This window comes from Aquarana catesbeiana, linkage group LG06, assembly GCF_042186555.1.
Source record: "Aquarana catesbeiana isolate 2022-GZ linkage group LG06, ASM4218655v1, whole genome shotgun sequence".
NCBI lineage: Eukaryota > Metazoa > Chordata > Amphibia > Anura > Ranidae > Aquarana > Aquarana catesbeiana.
Window position 1 is genome coordinate 388,925,326 of NC_133329.1, and position 24,405 is coordinate 388,949,730.

The window sequence follows — 24,405 nt, forward strand, 5'->3', positions numbered from 1 at the left end:
CATACACTATATTGTCAAAAGTATTGTGACGCCTGCGTTTACACGCACATGACCTTTAATGGCATCCCAGTCTTAGTCCGTAGGGTTCAATATTGAGTTGGCCCAACCTTTGCAGCTATAACATCTTCAACTCTTCTGGGAAGGCTGTCCACAAGGTTTAGGAGTGTGTCTATGGGAATGTTTGATCATTCTTCCAGAAGTGAGGTCAGGCACTGATGTTTGACAAGAAGGCCTGGCTTGTAGTCTCTGCTCTAATTCAACCCAAAGGTGTTCTATCGGGTTGAGGTCAGGACTCTGTGCAGACCAGTCAAGTTTCTCCACCCCAAATTCGCTCATCCATGTCTTTATGGACCTTGCTTTGCACATTGGTAAACAGTCACGTTGGAACATGAAATTGTCCAAAATGTATTGGTATGCTGACACCTTAAGAGTTCCCTTCTCTGGAACTAAGGGGCCAAGCCCAACCCCTGAAAAACAACCCCACACCCCCCAGTGCACTAAGCAAGGTCCATAAATACATGGATGAGTGAGTTTGGGGGGGAGGAACTTGACTGTCCTGCACAGTTCTGACCTTAACCCGTAGAACACCTTTGGGATGGATTAGAGTGGAGACTGCGAGCCAGGCCTTCTTGTCCAACATCAGTGCCTGACCTCACAAATGTGCTTCTGGAAGAATGGTCAAACATTCCCATAGACACACTCCTAAACCTTGTGGACAGCCTTCCCAGAAGAGTTGAAGCTGTTATAGATGCAAAGGGTGGGCCAACTCAATATTAAACCCTACGGACTAAGACTGGGATGCCATTAACCTCCCTGGCGGTATGATTATGTCAGATTTTTTAATCTTAAAGCGGTACATTGTTTTGCATGGAAATTTGGCATTTTATATTGTAGGCCTGTAATTCTTAGTAATAACTCACTTAAATCTGTCGAAACAAGAGTCTTTTAGAAATCCCGGGTATGATAAAGTTTGAAACAGGAAATCATAAATTGTAATATAATAAATAACAATAATTATAACAAATAATAATAATACATTTTATTCAATAATGTAATCAAATCAAAAACACTGAAATTTGCTCAGTCGCAGAATAGTCACTGTCGTCACTTTCAGTGTCCGATGACCAATTTCCCCACAAATCACTATCGCTCAATTCTGCAAGTGATTCTAATTTATTATCGATGTTTTCTAGCTGGTCAGAAAACGCTTTTGATGTAAAGGGACGCTTTTTGGATGCCATGGACATTCTCCAGTTTCCAGGCAGAAAGAACAGTATATATAACATAAAACTGCAAGCAGGGCACTGGACAAAGCACTAGGGAAAAGAGGGAGGTGAAACGATTTGATACAGTAATGTAATCTTACAGATTACAGTGTGTTATGTGTGTTTTTTATTTTTCAATTTTTGAATTTGCCGCCGAGCTCCGCCCCCCGTGCGTCGCAACTTTTGCAGGGAACAGAGCCCGGAACAATGATGAATCAGGCAGATGATCTGGCAGAGGACACATTGGGGGAACATCGCAGGATCCTGGGCACAAGGTAAGTAAGCTGTACATGGATCCTGCGATGCAATCCCGAATGTGGCTTGGGGTTACTGCTTTTGGTAGTGAAAATTCCCCCCGAGCCACACTCGGGAATACCCCCAGGGAGGTTAACGTTAATGTGCGTGTAAAAGCAGGCTTCCCAATACTGTTGACAATATAGTGTACTCAAAGAAGACAAAGACTTAGGAAACATGGAATAAAACTCTGGCCCCAGGTAGAACCTCAAGAATAGGACTCAGACATGCATGGAGGATCTTGGATGATGCACCACAAAAAATACTGGAGCTTACGCATTTCAAGGTATATACAATATTGTTTAAAGTTCAACCTACTCAGGTTTCCTTGTAGATGATCTGGCTTTGCCTCCAAGAACCTGCCACTGTTGCCAAAGTGCCAGCCGAGTCCTGCCTTTATTGGAGCTACAGGTTCCAACCAGACTGTGAGATAGATTCCTTTGTACCAAGCACAAGGCCCTGTGTGCACACAAAGCTTTTAAAAACAAATGCATAAAAACACACAAACACACCAGTAGATATGTAAAAGCCACCAGATACAAAAACATACTGGAACAGATTGTAGGAGTTGTAAATTATTAAAACCCAGATCCATCACATTAAGAGGAGTGATGCCGGGAGATGAGCAGTGAGCGCCAGTGGAGTGGGATTGTCCCAAACTGTTGACAATATAGTGTACTCAAAGAAGACAAAGACTTAGGAAACATGGAATAAAACTCTGGCCCCAGGTAGAACCTCAAGAATAGGACTTAGACAAGCCTGGAGGATCTTGGATGATGTACCACAAAAGATACCGGAGCTTACCCATTTCAGGGTATATACCCTATTCCTCAGAGTTCAACCTACTCAGGTTACCTTGTAGATGATCTGGCTTTGCCTCCAAGAAACTGCCACTGTTGCCAAAGTGCCAACCAAGTCCTGCCTTTATTGGAGCTACAGGTTCCAACCAGACTGTAAGATAGATTCCTTTGTACAGAGCACAAGGCCCTGTGTGCACACAAAGCTTTTTAAAAACAAATGCATAAAAACACACAAACACACAAGTAGATATGTAAAAGCCCCCAGATACAAAAATGTACTGGAACAGATTGTAGGAGTTGTAAATTATTAAAACCCAGATCCATCACATTAAGAGGAGCGATGCCGGGAGATGAGCAGTGAGTGCCGGGGGAGTGGGATTGAAGCATTAAATAACCTGTCTTTGTCTTTCTTCCTAACAAAAGGTGCCCTTGTTCCTCTTAATTTTCCTTGATTTTCAGCAGAGAGCAGAGACACCGGCTTTTCTGAAGTTTAAAATCTGAATTGCAAAAGAAGCGATCTTGTGACAGACTCTGCAACAGACAGAACAATAGTCAGGGATCCAGCTTTTTTTTTTTTTTTTTTTTAATAGAAGCACAATTTCTTAAAAGCTTTATTACACTAATAGCTGTTACATGTAATTGTCTCAAAGTCGATTCTAATAAAGGGAAACTGAACCGTGAGCGAGCTATAAAGAAAAAAAAAATGTCATTCTGTTTATCTCTCCTATTCTTCTCAGACTCACAAGAGCGCAGAGGAAACAAGTGGAGGGATTCAAGCTGTCTGATTAGAGGGCTGGGGGGGGGGGGGATGGAAAATGGAGGGGGATGTTTCACAAAACCAGAAACATATGTATCATTATGGGTTTCTATCCAGAAAATTCTGTATATTTGAAAGAAAAGGAGTAAAGGAACCGCTTTCACCGAAAAGGACAGTTACCTAATCCATTTGCACCCCCTTGCTTGGACACCCATACCACTTGACCTATGGCGGCTAGCAAGTGCATGTGGTTAATGTGTGCTGAAGGGAACAAATCAATACAATGATATTCCAAAGTATCTATAAGGGCTTATTTACATAGCTGCATGTTTTTACCGTTCCCCCAACTGATCCCCCCTAACCTGCATAGGCAGCGGCCAGGGGGGGTTTACATGTAGGTGTCTAAATGTTATTTGCACTTTGTACCTTAGGGTTGATGATTAGTGGTTTAGAGCAGGGCTCAAAATTTCAAGTCCTGAGCTACTAGCCAGGCCTTAAGGGTTGCTCGCCACCAGTTGCCCCACCCAATCCCTACCCTGTACCGACCCTAATTCAGCCCCTAAACACGCCCTTATAAATGATCTCATGAAATGACACTTAAAAGTTTTATGCAGAATTAAGTTACAAAAATAATTATTAACAACTTTATCAGTGCCTATCATTGCAGCCTCACCAGTGCTCATCAGCACAGCCTCATCAGTGCCCATCAACGCAGGCTCACCAGTGCCCATCAATGCAGCCTCGTCAGTGCCCATTAATGCAGCCTTGTCAGTGCCCATCAATGCAGCCTTGTCAGTGCCCATCATTGCAGCGTGACCTGTACCCACCATTGCAGCGTGGCCTGTGCCCACCATTGCAGCCTAACCTGTGCCCATCATTGCAGCCTTACCTGTGCCCACCATTGCAGCCTCACCTGTGCCCACCATTGTCCAAGTAAAGTTCTTTCACTGAGAATTAAATAGACTGAGCTCTTTAGTACACTGGACACTATGGGGTTGATTTACTAAAGGCAAATAGACTGTGCACCTTGCAAAGTGCAGTTGCCATCTGCAAGAGCAGTTGTTCCAGAGCTTAGTAAATCAACAAAAGCTCTGCTGACTTTAATCATCCAATTATGTGCAAGCAAATATGCAGTTTTTTTTTATTTTCCTTTTATGTGATTGGGTATTCTTTGCAAAGTTGCAAAGTGCAAAGTGCACAGTCTATTGGCCTTTAGTAAATCAACCCTTATGTCACACAGCTGACTCTACCACACAAGGGAAAATTGGTTGCCTCCTTCCAATATCCTTGCAATGCTTTCTGCCTGTAATACCAAACTAGATCCTCAGCTGACAGTCCTTAAGTAAGCTTTCTGCAGCTTCTAGCAACGCGGGTCTTCAGGTAGCCCACCTAAGGCCTTGGCACCTCACAGGCACTTGGCAGTATGGCCTAAGGGGGCAAACAGCCCAATTTCAGGCTGTGATCTTCTTCTAAGAAAAAGACCTGGCTGCTCTCTGTCTCAGAGTATTTATATACACTCCCAATCACCATCTGGGCACCTGCCCCCGAGGATTGGCCAGGGCTGTATGAATGTTCAGCTGCTGATTAGAGGTTCTTCCTGCCCACTATTTTCCAGACCTTCTGGACCAGCCAAGGTTGAGCAATCAATCCTGCCGCCACTGAATCATAGAACAGACCAGAACAATCAACACAGCCACACTAATTACAGTGAACCACAACTAAATTTGCCTAACAAAGCCCAGCAGCTCCACTGGATACAGTGAGCCAAACCAAATTTACTTAAAGTGCTTGTAAAGTCTTAAGGTTTTTCACCTTAATGCATTCTATGCATTAAAGTGATTTTTTTTTTTTTTGCTGCAGCTGCCCCTCAGAGCCCACCCCCCTCCCCCCCTATTTACTTACCTGCACCTGATCCATTCCAACAATGGGCACAAGCCCAGCGGCTCCAGCCGCTGTCTCTTTCATCATTGGACAGATTGATAGCAGGAGCCGTTGGCTCCCGCTGCTGTCAATCAAATCCAGTGACATGGGAGCAGGGGGCGGGGCCGAGTCCCGCTGTCTGTGTCAATGGATGCAGCACAATGGATGCAGCAGGGTGCCCCCATGGAAAGCGGCTCTCTCCGTGGGGGCACCAGACGGAGGGGCGGAACTAAGAACAACGGCAGGGAACCCCAGAAGAGGAGGATCAGGGCTGCTCTGTGCAAAACCCTTGCACAGAACAGGTAAGTATAACATTTTTTTTTTTTTTTTTAGCCTCCCTGGCGGTTTTCCCGAGTGTGGCTCGGGGTTAAAATTCAGTACCATTAGCGGTAACCCCGAGCCACACTCGGGATCGCATTGCAGGATCCTGGGGCGGCGTTACTTACCTTGTCCCCGGGATCCTGCGATGTCCCCCGCAGTGTCCGAGGGCTCCGTCCTCCTCCGAAGCCTCTCCGTGCCAGGCTCCGTTCCCTGCGAGCGGCGCGACGCACGGGGGCGGAGCCTGGCGGCAAATTCAAAAAACTGTCAAAATCATAACACATACAGTACTGTAATCTTACAGATTACAGTACTGTATGAAATGATTTCACATCCCTTTTGTCCCCAGTGCTCTGGCCCATGCCCTGCATGCAGTTTTACATGATATACACTGTTCTTTCTGCCTGGAAACTGGAGATTGTCCATAGCAACCAAAAAGTGTCCCTTTACGTCAAAAGTGGCTTTAGACCAGCTAGAAAACAGCGATAGTAAATTAGAACACTTGCAGAATTGAGCGATAGTGAATTGTGGGGAAATTTATTTTATTACTATTTTTAAAAATTTTTTTTAATTATTTATTTTTATTTATTATATTATAATTTATGTTTTTGTGTTTCAAACTTTATCATACCCGGGATATCTACTAGACTCTGGTTTGGACAGATTTAAGTGTGTTATTGTTAAGATTTACAGACCTACAATATAAAACGCCAAATTTCCATGCAAAATAATGGTACCGCTTTCAGCACCTAAAATCCGAAATAATCATACCGCCAGGGAGGTTAATGGGAACAAAACCTTGGGAACCTTTACAACTCCTTTAATTCTAACACCTTTTCACCTAATCTTAGCACCTACCTAGGAGGGTGCTACATTTGTAAAAAAAATGTCATACCTAAACTTCAGCTTTACGTAAAATAATTATGTGCACCAACCTATGGCAACCACTAAGCCTATTATCTTTTCCTCGTGTGACTATTGGGACATCTACGTGACCCTCATTGGTCATTGCACTTTGAACACAGTCATTGCCCTATCCAATGCCTGAATAAATAAGGCCGAACATTCAGAATCTGCTTTTACAACATGCATGTTACCGTGCCTAATCCCTTAAAATGCGAGGGAATTCAATGGATGTAATTTATTGACACTTTGTCCTACTAATAAAATCACAAATGGGCCCCCGTTGTGCTGTTAAAACATGTTCGATTGATACTGTGTACTTGTAATGTGCCGGCTCTCCCAAGGTCAGTTACAGAACACATCGGCCTTGTACCTCAATGTCATATTCAGACGCCAGATAGCAAATTGCGATGAACAGGATCCTTACAAAGACAACAACAATTACAAATAATATACCCAATTATTCAACCTAGAGGATGTATCTGTGATATTGTATGATGTTTCTCCACAATTATGTTTGTAGTATTTATACTCGGAATGGGATGGCACATTGCAAGCTTTTCTAAGAATACCACTTCATAGCAAGGTGCTCAGTATTCCTGCATAGGTAGATCATGTCAAGGTTCTGCTATTTATGAAGGAGTACCGAACACTGTGCTCTGAAATTGTATTCTTAGGAAACCTTGCAATGTGACATTATTATTATTATACAGGATTTATATAGCGCCAACAGTTTACGCAGCGCTTTACAATATAAAAGGGAGACAATACAGTTATAATACAATAAAATACAAGAAGATTAAGAGGGCCCTGCTCAGAAATGCTCACAATCTAATAGGGTGGGGCAGGTGGTACAAAAGTTTGTAACTGTGGGGAATGAGCTGATGGAAGTGGTAGAAGATTAGTTGGAGATGTGATAGGATTTCCTGAAGAGATGAGTTTTCAAGGATCGCCTGAAGGTAGCAAGAATAGGGGATAGCCGGACAGGTGGAGGTAGCGAGTTCCAGAGGATGGGAGAGGCTCTGGAGAAATCCTGGAGACGAGCATGGGAGGAGGAGACGAGAGAGCTTGAGAGTAGGAGGTCTTGAGAAGAGCGGAGAGGACGATTTGGGTGATATTTGGAGACAAGATTAGTGATGTAGCTCGGGGCAGAGTTGTGAATGGCTTTGTATGTTGTGATTAGTATTTTGAATTTAATTCGCTGGGTGATTGGGAGCCAGTGTAGGGATTGGAGGAGCGGGGTGGCAGACACTGAGCGGTTGGTAAGGTGGATAAGTCTGGCAGCAGCATTCATGATAGACTGAAGAGGGGAGGAGCTTATGGAGAGGCAGGCCAATGAGAAGGGAGTTGCAATAGTCAAGGTGAGAGATAACAAGGGAGTGAATGAGGAGCTTGGTGGTTTTATTTGTTAAAAAGGGGTGAATTTTAGAGATGTTACAGAGGTGAAGTCTACAAACTTTTGACAACGATTGGACTTGAGGCTGAAATGGCACCTAGTACCCTGGCGTGGGGGGAAGGACTGATGGTTGCATTGTTGATTTTGATGGAAAAGTCATGGAGGGGGTCACGGGCGGGGGGGAATATTAATAATTCAGTTTTAGAGAGATTTAGTTTAAGGAAGTGGTGCGACATCCATGCTGATATGTCAGTTAGTAAGTTAGTAATGCGAGAGGAGACTGAAGGAGTGAGGTGAGGAGTAGACAGATAGATTTGGGTGTCATCGGCGTATAAGTGGTATTGGAAGCCGTGGGCGGTTATCAAGTGACCAAGGGAGGAGGTGTAGATAGAGAAGAGAAGGGGTCCAAGAACAGAGCCTTGGGGGACCCCCACAGAAAGGAGCAATGGAGAGGAGGAGACAGAGTTGTAGGTGACACTGAAGGAGCGCTGTGATAGATAGGCCGAGAACCAGGATAGAGCAGAATCTCGGAGGCCAAGGGAATGTAGTTTATTGAGAAGGAGCGGGTGGTCAACAGTATCAAAGGCCGCAGAGAGGTCAAGTAGTAGGAGTATGGAGTACTGGCTGTTGGTTTTAGCAGTTAGTAAATTGTTAGTGAGTTGGTCAGAGTATAAATACTACAATTATAACCGTTGTGGAAAATCACATATCAGATAATCAGATAAATCCTCTATATTGAATAATTTGATATATTCTTTATAATTGTTGTTGACTTTGTGATGTTTCTGTTCTTCACAAAATGCCATTGGGTGCTTAAAGCGGAGTTCGGCCCATATAAAAGTCAGGAGCTACAAAAAGTGTAGCTGCTGACTTTTAATACTCAGACACTCACCTGTCCCACGTCCAGCGATGCGGGCGTACGATAGCTTGCTCCTCTCCCCATCCTCTCCTCAGCGCCGGCATTGTGACCGTGGGTGCCCGGTGGTGCCTTCACAGCAGGGCATGCACTGCGCATGCGCGAGCCTTGCTGCTCGCTGTGATTGGCCGGGCAATCTTCTGAGACCTGTGACGTGTCCCAGAAGATTGCACGGAGGGAGGGTAGAGAGGTGAACTTCCTTATGGCTCCGCGTAGTCCCGGGAGAAAGTGAGAGCTGGATGCCCCTAAAAAGAGGGTTTCCGCTCCCCCCCCCAAAAAAATGACATGCCAAATGTGCCACGTCAGGGGGTCACCTTCACTTAAAACGGAAGTTCCATTCTTGGGTGGAACTCCGCTTTAAGTTTTATATTTATAATTGGTAGAGGGAAGCAGACAATGCATATAACCTTGGGGAATGTGGATAACAATTGAGCTTTTTATTCCATAGCCGTTTAGAAGTGAGGGCAACTATTTTTATATGTCTGTGCATATTTACATTAACCATGTCAAGTCTTTAGGACGTATTAAAAAGTCCCCAACTTAAAGTGGTTAAAACAAGATCATGGCTACAGCCGCAGCCATGAGCTTGGTATTACATTTATAGCTGGCATTTGGCTCTTCAGTAGAAATGATCCGGCTCTATAGCCCCCTGATCAGTTTTACTGTAGTGAGAAGGACCAAATCACCACCACCACAGCCCATTTCAGGAAACTAAAACAGCTAATTTTCATGCACATGTTCCGGCCCACAGATGGGCTTGGGATAATGTTTAGCATGCACTGACATGTAGGCGCATTGGTGTGCAATGTCATGTACGTTTACGTGCATTGGCGCCAAGCTGCTTATTTAAAGGAGATTCTGGTATATGGGATGTTCGCTGGATGTTCTTCAGCTTTCCCATGGTCCGTGTTCCTGCTTTTGACTGATCTTCGGTTGCTGACCCATTCCTGACCTTGCTCTGTGGATTGTAGATACCGACCTCAGCTTGCTTCTGACCATTTTCTACCTGCTTCCCTGGTACTGACCTCAGCTTGCTTCTGGACCTTCCTCTGCCTACTTTCCTGGTACTGGCCTCGGGCTGCTCCTGGACCTTCCTCTGCCTACTTCCCTGGTACTGACCTCGGCCTGATACTGGACCTTGCTCTGCCTGCTTCCCTGGTACTGACCTTGGCTTGCTACTGGGCCTTGATCTGCCTGCTTCCCTGGTACTGGTCTTCTGCCTGGTACTGACCTTGCTCTGCCTGCATCCTGCCCAGGCTGATGCCTCACTGTGTATGACCCTGGCTTGCCTTGACTACGTCTTTGTCCGTGACAATCGCCTGCTATCATGCTACCAGCGCCTGTGCTTCTTTGAGCCTTGTACCTCTGTCACCAGATTCAGTGCTCAGCCCAGCCAAGGGAAGCCCTCTCGCCAACTCGGCCTCCAATCATTGTACATGGCACCATGGTAGTTCCTGGGCTCTCCCATTCCTCCAAAGAGCCAGGGACTGCAGTAAATAGCTGAAAAAGGTAGATACATAGGAGATTGAGAAACATTCATTTCCAGATCCAAAACTGTGTGGAGTGACACCGCTCCAAGGCAGCATGTCCCTGGCTGCTATGTAGACCCGGTTGCCTGCCTGGTCCGTGGCCAGAAAAACATATGGAGAAAAAGTTCTTGGTTTTCTCCATATCCTTTCCAATCCCCTGTGTGACTAATGATAAAAGAAATTTGTAATAAAATAAATACAAAAAAGTCAAAGAAAAATGTAAAAGCCCCCAACACACAAATGCAAACATGCACGTAGCTCCTGTCAACAGTAATTGCACCACACATGTGAGGTATCACCACAAACATCAGAGTGAGAGCAATAATTCTAGAGCCATGTCATGGTAACTTTACACTGATAACCTATAAAGGCCTTTAAAGTGGTTGTAAACCTCTGAATATGACTTTTACCTATAGGTAAGCCTAGAATAAGGCTTACCTATAGGTAGTGGAAATATCTCCTAAACGTCTGCCGTTTAGGAGATATTTGCTGCACACTGCGCCGATGATGTCATCGGCGCATGCGCTGTGAAGAAACGGTCCTCTATGCCATTCCTTCACTCGCAAGTGCCGTGACTGACGGCACGCAGGAGTGACTTCACGCGGCTCCAGCCAGTCACAGAGCCAGAGTCCGCGGCCCCGGAAGGAAGAGGGACAAAGATGGATGCGGCCACCAGTGGGCACAGCGCGGGCTTTGCTTGCAGGTAAGTGCCACATAATGGGCTACTATGCGATGCATACTAGCCCATTATTCTTTTACTTTGCAGGGGAACAAAGAGGAAGTGAAACCAATCAGGGTTTACTTCCTCTTTAAAGCATCACCTATGAAAACTTTTAGGTACTGTAGTTTGTTGCCATTTCTGGGCACACGCAATTATGAGTCTTCACTGTACATGTTTGGTATCTATTTACTCAATGCAACCACGTCTTTTCGATTATATTTGAAGAAAACGAGCATTATTTTGTGTTTGTGTGCATTTAAATTAATTTTTGTGTTTTTGTGCTTAAAATATGAGTTTGATAAATATCTGAGGCTGCACAAATATCATGCAACATAAGAAATCACAATAGCCACCATTTTATTCTCCAGGGTCTCTCTCTTTCAAAAAATATATAATGTTTCGGGGGTTCTAAGTAAAATTTTAAATAGCAAATAATGCAGATTTTTACCATGTGTGTGAAAAATTAAAAATTTGTTTCGGACAGCAAGTGGCTAATAACGATTCTAAAAGTTTTATATTTTACCGGTAACTAGAATTAACTCTATTCTGCTCTAAAAATGTTTATTTATAGAGGATTCTGTTCCAGTTCTTTGTATATTGTCAGGATGTAAGAAGATTACTATACCCTAATATCTCTATTAACAGATAGGGATGAGCCAAACGTACCTGAGTTTGATTCGAGGCAGGTGCGCAGAACATGACAAAAGGCACTGAATCAGAAATCCATTGAAGTCAATGGGAGCAGAATGTTAAAAAACAATTATGGTTGTTTTTCAGGCTAATACTCAATCGACGGGTTAGGAAAATTGGATGAGGGGCTGAGCACTGCCCCGGTGGGACATGTACCATAGCAAAAACTAGTTAATAAATAAATAACCTTGCTTTGTGCACTGGTGCTCAGTTATGTTGGAACAGGAAGGAGCCATCCCCAAACTGTTCCCACAAAGTTAGGAGCATGAAATTGTCCAAAATGTCTTGGTATGCTGACGCCTTAAGAGTTCCCTTCACTGGAACTAAGGGGCCAAGCCCAACCCGTTAAAAACAACCCCACACCAAAATACCCCCCCTAAAACAAATAATTTGGACCAGTGCACAAAGCAAGGTCCATAAAGACATGGATGAGCGAGTTTGGGGTGGAGGAACTTGACTGGCCTGTACAGAGTCCTGACCTCAACCCTATAGAACACCTTTGGGATGAATTAGAGTGGAGACTGCAAGCCAGGCTCTCTTGTCCAGTATCAGTGCTTGACCTCACAAATGCTCTTCTGGAAGAATGGTCAAACATTCACATAGACACACTCCTAAACCTTGTGGACAGCCTTCCCAGAAGAGTTGAAGCCGTTATAGCTGTAAAGGGTGGGCCAACTCAATATTGAACCCTACGGGCTAAGACTGGGATGCCATTAACCACTTCCCACCCGCCGGCCACCAAATGACGGCTGGACGGCGCGGTCCTCATTCTGGGTGGACATCATATGACGGCCCTCCAGAACGACCACTCTCGCGCATCGCCGCGACCGGTGGTGTGGTGTGTTAGTCTGACACACCGCTACACCGATCTCGGTAAAGAGCCTCTGACGGAGGCGCTTTACCATGTGATCAGCCGTGTCCAATCATAGCTGATCACGATGCAAACAGAAAGAGCCGCTGATCGACTTTTCCTCACTTGCGTCTGACAAACGCGAGTAGAGGAGAGCCGATTGGCTGCTCTCCTGACAGGGGGAGTCTGTGCTGATTGTTTATCAGCGCAGTCCCCCCTCGGATGCCCGCCCAGGACCACCAGGATGCCGCCAGGACCACCAGGGATTGCCACCACACTGGACCACCAGGTATGCCACCCTAGACCACCAGGGAAATGCCAATCAGTGCCCAGGCAGCTGCCAATCAGTGCCCATCCCCAATGCCTGCCAGTGCCATCAGTGATGCCTATCAATGACACCTATCAGTGCTGCATATTAGTGCCACGTATCAGTGGCCATCAGTGCCGCCTTTCAGTGCTCATCAGTGCCCAGCAGTGCTGCCTATCAGTGCCACCCATAAGTACCCATCAGTGCAGCCTTTCAGTGCCCATCATTGTCGCCTATCAGTGCCACCCATGAGTGCCCATCAGTATCGCCTATCGATGCTGATCAGTGCTGCATATCAGTGCCACCTACCAGTGCCCATCAGTGCTGCCTATCAGTGCCCATCGTCAGTACTCGTCAGTGCCACCTCATTGGTGCCAACTCATCGGTGCCGCCTTATAAGTGCCCGTCAGTGCCACCTTATCAGTGCCTATCAGTGAAGGAGAAAACGTACTTATTTACAAATTTTTATAACAGAAACAAAAGACAAACTTTTTTTTTTTTCAACGTTTTAGGTCTTTTTTTATTTGTTTAGCAAAAAATAAAAAACGCAGAGGTGATCAAATACCACCAAAAGAAAGATCTATTTGTGGGAACAAAATGATAAAAATTCTGTTTGGGTACATTGTTGCATGATTGCGCAATTGGCATTTAAACAGCGACAGCGCTGAAAGCTGAAAAATTGGCTTGGGCAGGAAGGGGGTGTAAGTGCCCGGTATTGAGGTGGTTAAAGTTTAGAGTTCCCAATACTTTTGGTAATATAGTGTACATACCTGGCTATACTGCACTGCAACCAACACATCCAACCTTTAAAAAAAAATTTAAATTGAAGCTTGTTACATTTTAAACACGCTAGAAAATCCGCAAAGCATTTAATTTCAAGAAGAAAAAATAATTGGAACAGGTTTTTAAACATCGCCTACAGTCTTATAGATAGGAAGAAGACTGCAATAGCAGCGGGGACAGAGTTCCAGGATCGCAGGGAAAATGCTAATAGTGTAAATCTTCTTTCTTAAATTTTTTATTTCACATTAGGCATCGCCGTTTGCTTCTTTTAATAGTAAATAATCTGCCAAAATCATCTGTCTAGCAGAAAGGGGGGGGGGGGGTGTAGGGGAATTTGTCATGCAAAGCGCAGGGCAAGCGAGGGACAACGCATCAAAATGGAAATGAGGAGCAGGTAATATTTCCTAATGCAGAGCAGGTCGGTGACATATGAGCCGGGGGATTCCAGATGACAGAGCTGTTTGCAAAGCAAAATCGTTCGGCATGGAAGGGATAGGGCGCGCTACGAATAAGCCAGTAAGAGTAAAAAATAAAAAAAGGGGGGGGGGGAGGTGGGTGGAGCAGAGAAGGTTGGAATTTTAGATGAGAACGAGAGATGAGCTTGAATTCCTTTGCTGTCTTCTAAAATATGGAATATTAAGTAGAAGGAAGGAAGCGTTGACCTTGGAAAGGCGCAGCATTCACCTACGGGATGGGCCGCCATAGCAGAGAGTGACCATGAAGCCATATTACCTTATTTATTAAAACTGAACTCGAAACAAACAGATAAATACAGATAAAATGTATCAATCGTAGATACACTATATTGTCAAAAGTATTGGAACACCTGCCTTTACACGCACATGAACTTTAATGGCTTCCCAGTCTCATGCCCCGTACACACGGTCGGATTTTCCGATGGAAAATGTCCGATCGGAGCGTGTTGTCGGAAATTCCGACTGTGTGTGTGGGCTCCATCGGACATTTTCCATCGGATTTTCCGACACACAAAGTTGGAGAGCAGGAGATAAAATTTTCCGACAACAAAATCCGTTGTCGGAAATTCCGATCGTGTGTACACAAATCCGTCGGACAAAGTGCCACGCATGCTCAGAATAAATAAAGAGATGAAAGCTATTGGCCACTGCCCCGTTTATAGTCCCGACGTACGTGTTTTACGTCACCGCGTTTAAAACGATCGGATTTTCCGACAACTTTGTGTGACCGTGTGTATGCAAGACAAGTTTGAGCCAACATCTGTCGGAAAAAATCCTAGGATTTTGTTGTCGGAATGTCCGAACAAAGTCCGACCGTGTGTACGGGGCATTAGTCCGTAGGGTTCAATATTGAGTTGGCCCACCCTTTGCAGCTATAACAGCTTCAACTCTTCTGATGTTGGACGAGAAGGCGTGGCTCACAGTCTCCGCTTTAATTCATCCCAAACGTGTTCTATCGGGTTGCAGGCCAGTCAAGTTCCTCCACCCCAAACTCGCTCATCCATGTCTTTATGCACCTTGCTTTGTGCACTGGTCCAAATCATTTGGTGGAGGAGGGATTATGGTGTGGGGTTGTTTTTCAGGGGTTGGGCTTGTCCCCTTAGTTTACAGTGAAGGGAACTCTTAAGGCGTCAGGCCGTCAGCATAGACATTTTAGACAATTTCATGTTCACAACTTTGTGGGAACAGTTTAGGGATGGCACAAAGCAAAGTCCATAAAAACATAGATGAGCAAGTTTGGGGTGGAGGAACTTGATAGGCCTGCACAGAGTCCTGACCTCAACCCGAAAGAACACCTTTGGGATGAATTAGAGCGGAGACTGTGAGCCAGGCCTTCTTGTCCAACATCAGTGCCTGACCTCACAAATGCGCTTCTGGAAGAATGGTACCCTAGTCAAACATGACTAGGGTAGCTAAGAGCTAACCACCCTACTGAGCAATTACTGACTCATTGTAACCAAAGCCACACCCTTACTTATATAAGAACTGCACAACACATGGGGTGGAGCTAAATGGCCAAAATCAACCTTTTAATTAACAAAAACTTTATTTCACATAACTAACATAATAATAATAATAACTGACTTAATGCAGATACATTGATTTTGAGATCCTTGACGGTACCATATATACCTAACATTTTTGTGTCTGAGGCACCAGCTAGCTGATTTGCAACCCCAGCTGCAACCTACTGACTCAGGGCCTAAACCCAACTGACCTCAGCCACCCAGGGTTCTTATAAATATCTGGTCACTACGCAGTGAACCGTTCCCACTCAAGGATACCATATCTCAGATGGTTCCCCACCGTTTACTCAATGACCAGATTTACTCCTCCGTCAAGGACCCCAAAACGCCACAGCGACGCAAATGTAAAGCCTTACACTTGCGTGCCCCGCCACATATGGAAAGCCCGCTGTAAGCCATCCTCCAACTCCAGAAACCACAGGTCAGTACCCAGAGCATTGAGGTGAACTCCGTCACCTCTTAGGAATTGCCAAGTATCCGACTCGAAATCTAAATGTCTGATGACCAGGCCCCCGTTCCTAACAATAAACTTCCCCACCTACTTATTCACTTTGACTCGAGCCTTATTAAGCTTCTGCATGGATCTGGCCGCCCGCCAGCCAAGCCATTCAGGCCACTATGTCTGACCAGAGTATGACGGTGCCCGGAAAAGAACTCGGAAGCCTGAGAAAATCAAATCTGATATCTCTGATAAGCTCCCTAGAGGACCTAATGCCCAAATAATTGCCCCCTGCATGTATGATAAGGATATCTGGAGCCTATCCAACCTAGTAAAATGGGTAACCTCGCGGACCAAAGTGGTTGCGATATCCTGACCAGACGTCATATCACGTCACCAGGATATCAAGCCGCTGTGTGGCCCCGGGGAACGCGTATCGCAGCGATCGTTGTTGTGGTGTATCAGTCTGACACACCGTAACTCCGATATAGGTAAAGAGTCTCTGACGGAGACTCTTTACCACGTGATCAGCCGTGTTCAATCACGGCTGATCACGATGTAAACAGGAAGAGCCGTTGATCGGCTTTTCCTCACCTGCATCTGTCAGATGCGAGTAGAGGAGAGCCGATCGGCTGCTCTTCTGACAGGGGGGGTCTGTGCTTATTGATTATCAGTGCAGCCCCCCCCCCCCTCCCCGAGGATGCCCACACTGGACCACCAGGGACGCCACCAGGACCCCTAGGGATGTCCACCACTAGTCACCATTAGGTATGCCACACATGGCCACCAGGGATGCCAATCAGTGCCCACAATGGAGGCCAATCGGTGCTCACAATGGGCATCACTGATTGGCAGGCATTATTATTGGCACTGATTAGTATCCATCAGTACCATCCATTAATGTACATCAGTGCCACCTATCGATGCCCATCCATGCCCATCCGTGCCACCTATCAGTGCCCATCTGTGCCGCCTATCAGTGCCCATCAGTGCTGCATATCAGTGCCACCTATCAGTGCCCCACCAGTGCCGCATATTAGGGCCCATCATCAGTGCCACCTCATCAGTGCCACCTCATTGGTGCCCATCAGTGCCGTCTTATCAGTGCCCGTCAGTAAAGGAGAATCCTTACTTATTTACAAAGTTTTGTAACAGGAAAAAAACTTTTTTTTTAAAAAATTTCGGTCTTTTTTTATTTGTTTAGCAGAAAAAAAAATCCCAGAGGTGATCAAATACCACTAAAAGAAAGCTCTATTTGTGGGGAAAAAAATAATAAAAATCTAATTTGGGCACAGTGTTGCATGACTGCGCAATTGTCATTCAAACAGCCCTGAAAGCTGAAAATTGGCCAGGGCAGGAAGGGGGTGAGAGTGCCCGGTAGGCAAGTGGTTAAACAAGCTGAAGTTAGAAGCTGATTGGGTACCATGCACAGATGCACCAGATTCTGAGTGCTCCTGTTTTAGTAAAATCCCCCTCATTGCTCCAAGCTGGACCAAGGTAACTATATAAACATACCTAAACTTCAGCTCTAATGATACATTTATGAATCCAGAGCTGAATTAAGCTGCGTCTGTTATGTCTGCCTGGAATTCAACTTTCTATTATCAGAATTGGCGGCCTGATGAGCACAGAGTCGCACACAATCTCAATGTAATCTAATAGTACACTAATAAATCAAACATCAGCCATGATTATGCATTCCGTTTTTGCTCCATTTTATTTAGATTCAAATAAGATGTTCAATCTGGGATCCTTGCATTGATCACTTACTCCTGTTTTTGTTTTTTAACCACTTGAATTCCGGAAGGTTTTACCCCCTTCATGACCAGGCCATTTTTTGCTATTCAGCACTAAGCTACTTTAAAGCGGAATTCCAGGCTTTTTTTTTTGTTTATTAAAAGTCAGCAGCTACAAAAAGTTTAGCTGCTGACTTTAAATAAACAGACACTTACCTGTCCCACGGTCCAGCGATGCGGCCGCACGGAGCCCCACTTCTCTCCCCCTCCTCTCCTCGGCGCCTCCATTGAAACCGTGGGCACCCGGCCGTGACAGCTTGCGGCTGCGCATGCGCGAGTCGTGCTGCGCTCTCCCAGTGGACAGGCAATCTTCTAGGACCTGTCACGTGTCCCAGAAGATTGCCGAAAGGGAGGGGCTGCCTAGGGGGAGAGGAGGAGTCGCCTAGGGGGGAGAGGAGGAGTCGCCTAGGGGGAGAGGAGGAGTCGCCTAGGGGGAGAGGAGGAGTCGCCTAGGCGGCCCGTAGGTGGAAGCAGGAAGTCCCACTCAAAACTAAGCACCCACTTCCCCCCAAAAAAAAGACATGCCAAATGTGGCATGTAAAGGGGTGAGGAGTGCTTAAATCCGCTTTAACTGGCATTTGCACGGTCTGGCAACACTGTACCAAAAATAAATCTATATTATTTTTTTCCCACAACAGAGATTTCTTTTGGTGGTATTTGATCACCACTGGGTTCTTTATTTTTTGCTAAATAAATGAAAAAAAGACCGAACATTTTAAAATTCACGATATTTTCTACTTTCTGTTATAAAACATATCTGATATGTTTATCTGTTTAGTCTTGGTTCATACTAACGTGATGCAGGAAACTCTCTGCATTTCCCCGCATCGCATCGCACTCTAAGCAATTGCATGGCGTCCATGCGATCTGCTGCGGGTGTCAATGTGTCAGGTAAGTGGATACCAAATAGATCTGTACTGTGATTTACTTCTAAAAACAGATTCAGGATGACAGGTTAAGCCAGCAATTCTCAATCAGGGTAGGAGCACTCTCGTTCTGGGAGGACATCATATGACATCCTCCCATTCTTGGCACATGGCACACCGATCGGTGGTGCGCTGTGTCTCTGGGAGGTAGGCTCTTTAGCATGTGAACAGCTGTGTCTAATCACAGCTGATTACAGTGTAAACAGGTTATCGGCATTCCTCTCCTCACGCTGACAGTGCTGAGAGCTGGTGAGCGGCATTCCTCAGCGAGGACATCTGCACTGACAATCAGGCCCTGATTATCAGTGCAGCCCCAACAGTGCTCACCAGTGCTGCCAATCAGTGCCCACCAGTAATGCCTTTCAGTGCCCATCAGTGTCAACTATCAGTGCCATCCAACAGTGCCACCTATCTGTGCCCATCAGTGCCAACTATCAGTGCCCATCAGTGCTGCATATTAGTGCCCATCAGTGCTGACAATCAGTGCCCACCAGTAATGCCTTTCAGTGCCCATCAGTGCCAACTATCAGTGCCATCCAACACTGTCACCTATCTGACCCCATCAGTGCTGCCTATCAGTGCTGCCTATCAATGCCACCTATTAGTGCCCATCAGTGCTGCATATTAGTGCCTCCTCATCAGTACCGCCTCATCAGTGCCCATCAGTGCAGCCTATCAGTGCCCATCAGTGCTGCCAATCAGTGCCCACCAGTAATGCCTTCCAGTGCTGACTATCAGTGCCATCCAACACTGTCACCCATCTGTGCCCATCAGTGCTGCCTATCAGTGCCACCTATCAGTGCCCATCAGTGCTGCCTATCAGTGCCACCTATCAGTGCCCATCAGTGCTGCATATTAGTGCCTCCTCATCAGTACCCATCAGTGCCGCCTAATCAGTGCCCATCAGTGCTGCATATTAGTGCCTCCTCATAAGTACCTATCAGTGCCCATCAGTGCTGCCTATCAGTGCCACCTATCAGTGCCCATCAGTGCTGCATATTAGTGCCTCCTCATCAGTACCCATCAGTGCCGCCTAATCAGTGCCCATCAGTGCTGCATATTAGTGCCTCCTCATAAGTACCCATCAGTGCCCATCAGTGCAGCCTCATCAGCACACATTTGTGAAGGAGAAAAATTATTTATTTACAAAATGTTATAACAGAAACTAAGAAAAACTTTTTTTTTACAATTTTCTGTCTTTTTTCATTTGTTTAGCAAAGAATAAAAAAAAACTAGTGGTGATTAAATACCACCAAAAGAAAGCTCTATCTACAGTCAGTTCCATAAATATTGGGACATCGACACAATTCTAATCTTTTTGGCTCTATACACCACCACAATGGATTTGAAATGAAAAGAACAAGATGTGCTTTAACTGCAAACTTTCAGCTTTAATTTGAGGTTATTTACATCCAAATCAGGTGAACGGTGTAGGAATTACAACAGTTTGTATATGTGCCTCCCACTTTTTAAGGGACAAAAAGTAATGGGACAATTGGCTGCTCAGCTGTTTCATGGCCAGGTGTGTGTTATTCCCTCATTATCCCATTTACAAGGAGCAGATAAAAGGTCCAGAGTTCATTTCAAATGTGCTATTTGCATTTGGAATCTGTTGCTGTCAACTCTCAATATGAGATCCAAAAAGCTGTAACTATCAGTGAAGCAAGCCATCATTAGGCTGAAAAAACAAAACAAACCCATCAGAGGGATAGCAAAAACATAATTTGTGGCCAAATCAACTGTTTGGAACATCCTTAAAAAGAAAGAATGCAGCGGTGAGCTCAGCAACACCAAAAGACCCGGAAGACCACGGAAAACAACTGTAGTGGATGACCGAAGAATTCTTTCCCTGGTGAAGAAAACACCCTTCACAACAGTTGGCCAGATGAAGAACACTCTCCAGGAGGTAGGTGTATGTGTGTCAAAGTCAACAATCAAGAGAAGACTTCACCAGAGTGAATACAGAGGGTTCACCACAAGATGTAAACCATTGGTGAGCCTCAAAAACAGAAAGGCCAGATTAGAGTTTGCCAAACAACATCTAAAAAAGCCTTCACAGTTCTGGAACAACATCCTATGGACAGATGAGACCAAGATCAACTTGTACCAGAGTGATGGGAAGAGAAGAGTATACAGAAGGAAAGGAACTGCTCATGATCCAAAGCATACCACCTCATCAGTGAAGCATGGTGGTGGTAGTGTCATGGCGTGGGCATGTATGGCTGCCAATGGAACTGGTTCTCTTGTATTTATTGATGATGTGACTGCTGACAAAAGCAGCAGGATGAATTCTGAAGTGTTTCGGGCAATATTATCTGCTCATATTCAGCAAAATGCTTCAGAACTCATTGGATGGCGCTTCACAGTGGAGATGGACATTGACCCGAAGCATACTGCGAAAGCAACCAAAGAGTTTTTTAAGGGAAAGAAGTGGAATGTTATGCAATGGCCAAGTCAATCACCTGACCTGAATCCGATTGAGCATGCATTTCACTTGCTGAAGACAAAACTGAAGGGAAAATGCCCCAAGAACAAGCAGGAACTGAAGACAGTTGCAGTAGAGGCCTGGCAGAGCATCACCAGGGATGAAACCCAGCGTCTGGTGATGTCTATGTGTTCCAGACTTCAGGCTGTAATTGACTGCAACCAAGGATTTGCAACCAAGCATTAAAAAGTGAAAGTCTGATGGATGATTGTTAATCTGTCCCATTACTTTTGGTCCCTTAAAAAGTTGGAGGCACATATACAAACTGTTGTAATTCCTACACCGTTCACCTGATTTGGATGTAAATACCCTCAAATTAAAGCTGAAAGTCTGCAGTTAAAGCACATCTTGTTCGTTTCATTTCAAATCCATTGTGGTGGGGTATAGAGCCAAAAAAAGATTAGAATTGTGTCGATGTCCCAATATTTATGGACCTGACTGTATCTCAAAAATATGATAACAGTTTTGTTTGGGTACAGCGTTGCATGACCGCGCAATTGTCAATTAATGTGCAACAGCGCTGAAGGCTGAATATTGGCCTGGGCAGGAAGAGGGTGAAAGTGCCCAGTAGGCAAGTGGTTAAATATCATTTAAATACATAGAAAAAAATGCAGACCTCAGAAATCACCGGTCCTAAACAACTGATCCCAAAAACCGGTATCATAAAACAATAGCTCAAGCGGGCGCAGAGCAATATACAGGGTTAAGGGACTTTCCGCTCATTAGCGAGCCATATAATCATTTCTTGCCTGCGAAGCTGCCATCGGCGGAGTAAAATTGATGCAACTAGCATGATAAATTCACACTGAAAGAGAAATTAAAAATCACTCTTTAGCCATCATTTTTGTGCCAGCAGATCCAGTCGGCGCGCCTGATATACAGCACTCTGGGTGACAGTAAAAAGGACGTCGAGCATATGTTTATGCACGGGGAACGCGGTTCGGTGTGTACGGTTTTTTTGGAAAGGAGACAGGGTAGAAAGTTCCGCAATGGATTTTTCTACGACCGGCGGAGTATAAATTACTTGCGCAGGGAAGTCTATTTGAAGAAGAAGACAAATGTTCCGGCAGGGGGGTAATGCCTTGAAGCCGCTGAATGGTTTCCTCTAGGGAACATTGAGAAAGGCCAATGGATTCCAGCAATAACATCTTGACAGGGGTCGCAGACTCGCTCAGATAAATACAGGAGGAGAAAAATTTGTGTATACAAGAGGAAGAGAAATTCACCGGACTGGTGGAGGGCACGGGAGGAGGACGCTGGATGTACAATTAGGCTCGCCGCACATTCAAATAGGCAACATTAATAATCCTATTAGCACTTTATTGTTCTCTAGTAATTAAATGCAGCTCAATAACGCAGCGCGGCAAAATAGAATACAATAAATCCATTGATACATAGAGAAGGCTTATTACTTTTACAGTGTCTACTTCTTGAAGGACGGGGAAAGATTGCAGCCATCAGGATTCTGCATTAGATTAAAGTAGCCTAAAAGAATGGACTGGCGGCAATAATGATCAGTCACATATGTTAGTGCTCCAGCTGGTTTAAAGTCAATTGTTGGAGACCCAACTAGCGGTTACAAGTTGATGCCTGGGTAAATTTTCAGCAAGTTTTCAGCAGTTTCCTTAAAGCGGTAGTAAAGTCCGCATTGGGTAAGCCTATAATAAGGCTTACCTGTATTTAAAATCAATATCTCCTAAACGTGCACCGCTTAGGAGATATTCACCCTTGATTGCAGCCAGAGTGTCAGAAACCATGAAATCAGGCAGAGACAAAAGTACAGTTAAATCACACTTGTTTATTAATAAAAGTAAAAAGAACAAACGTAATCAAAACATAGCCAAATTTCAGTAACCGGAACGGATAGTCAGCCAAGCCAGAAGTCAGGGATCAATGTAGTGGAACAGCAAGCAGGATCTGGAGCTAGAAGGGATGTCAGCAAAGCAAGTCTTGAACAGGATCGCAGGAGATAGTTTCTGTGATGTTGACCAAGGCGAAGGCAGAGAACCTCTGGACTGGACGGCTTAAGTAGGCAGGACTGACGAGCAGGATCATCAACAGCTGAGTAACTGTGGAGAGCTGGGAGCTGGCAATTAGCTGACAGCTGAGCGGCCAGTTCAGAGAAGGAAGGGCTGAGCTCAGCCCTGACACAGTGACATCACCAGCGCATGCGCTCTGAAGCTCCAGCAGTGGCGGCCCGTCCATTAGGGGACGCCGGAGCGACACACCCTCTATCCACACCCACCACCACCATGCTCTATCCATGGCCGCTATTTTGACAGGACACCGCCACCCCCTATCCATGGTGGGGCTGGTGGCGCAGAGCATTGCGCCAGGAGCCCACCCAGGTGTCACAACAGTGAATGAATATTCGCTATGAAAACTGTTTGCCGCCCCCCCCCCCCCCCCCATAAAAAAAATTATCAACGCCTGCCACTGATGTCCAGCATTTAAATCGAAAAGAATATAACATTTTCGATTTATCAACTCGAAAAAATCTGTAAATATGAAGAAAATTCGAAAATTCCGAATAGGAATTCCGAATAGGAATTGAACAAATCAACCGAATTTAACGAAACAAAATAACTAGATTACCGAATCGAAACTCATTTTTTCGTCATGCACATGTCTAGATTAACAACTCGCCGACAAGCCGCCGTCCTTATATGGCGGCAGGTCGGCACGTTCCGCAAATCGCCATAGGTGTACGTCAGCTCCATTAAGGAGCCGTAGCAGGCGGGGGACCCGATGCGCGTGCCCAGCCGCTGCGATGTCCGCCGGCCACCCACGATTGTGGGAACGAGAGCCAGAACGAGGATCTGTCAATGTAAACAGACAGAACCCCGTTCTGACAGGGGAGTTAGGGAGAGATCTGCTATTCCTAGTGATCAGGAACAGCGATCTCTCTCTTCTCCCAGGGAGCCCAGCCCCCATACAGTTAGAAACACTCCCTAGGGAACGCTTAACCCTTTGATCGCCCCCCTAGTGTTAACCATAGCTCCCAAGTGTCCCTGATTTCGAGCAATGTCCCCTTGTCCCTCGTTCCCCCTCATTTGTCCCTTTTAGTCTGATCTATATAGTTGAATATGAAATGCACTTTTTATCTTTCAAAAAGTGTTTTTGGATTTAATTAACCCTTTGTGTTGGTTAATTCTCCTTTAAGAGGGTGTGGCAGGGGGCGTGTCCTATGCCTACATACGTTTGCGAGTAGGTGTCCCTCATTCCCATCTCTAAATGTTTGGAGGTATGTGTTAACCCCTTCCCTGCCAGTGACATTTATACAGTAATCAGTGGCTATTTTTACCTCT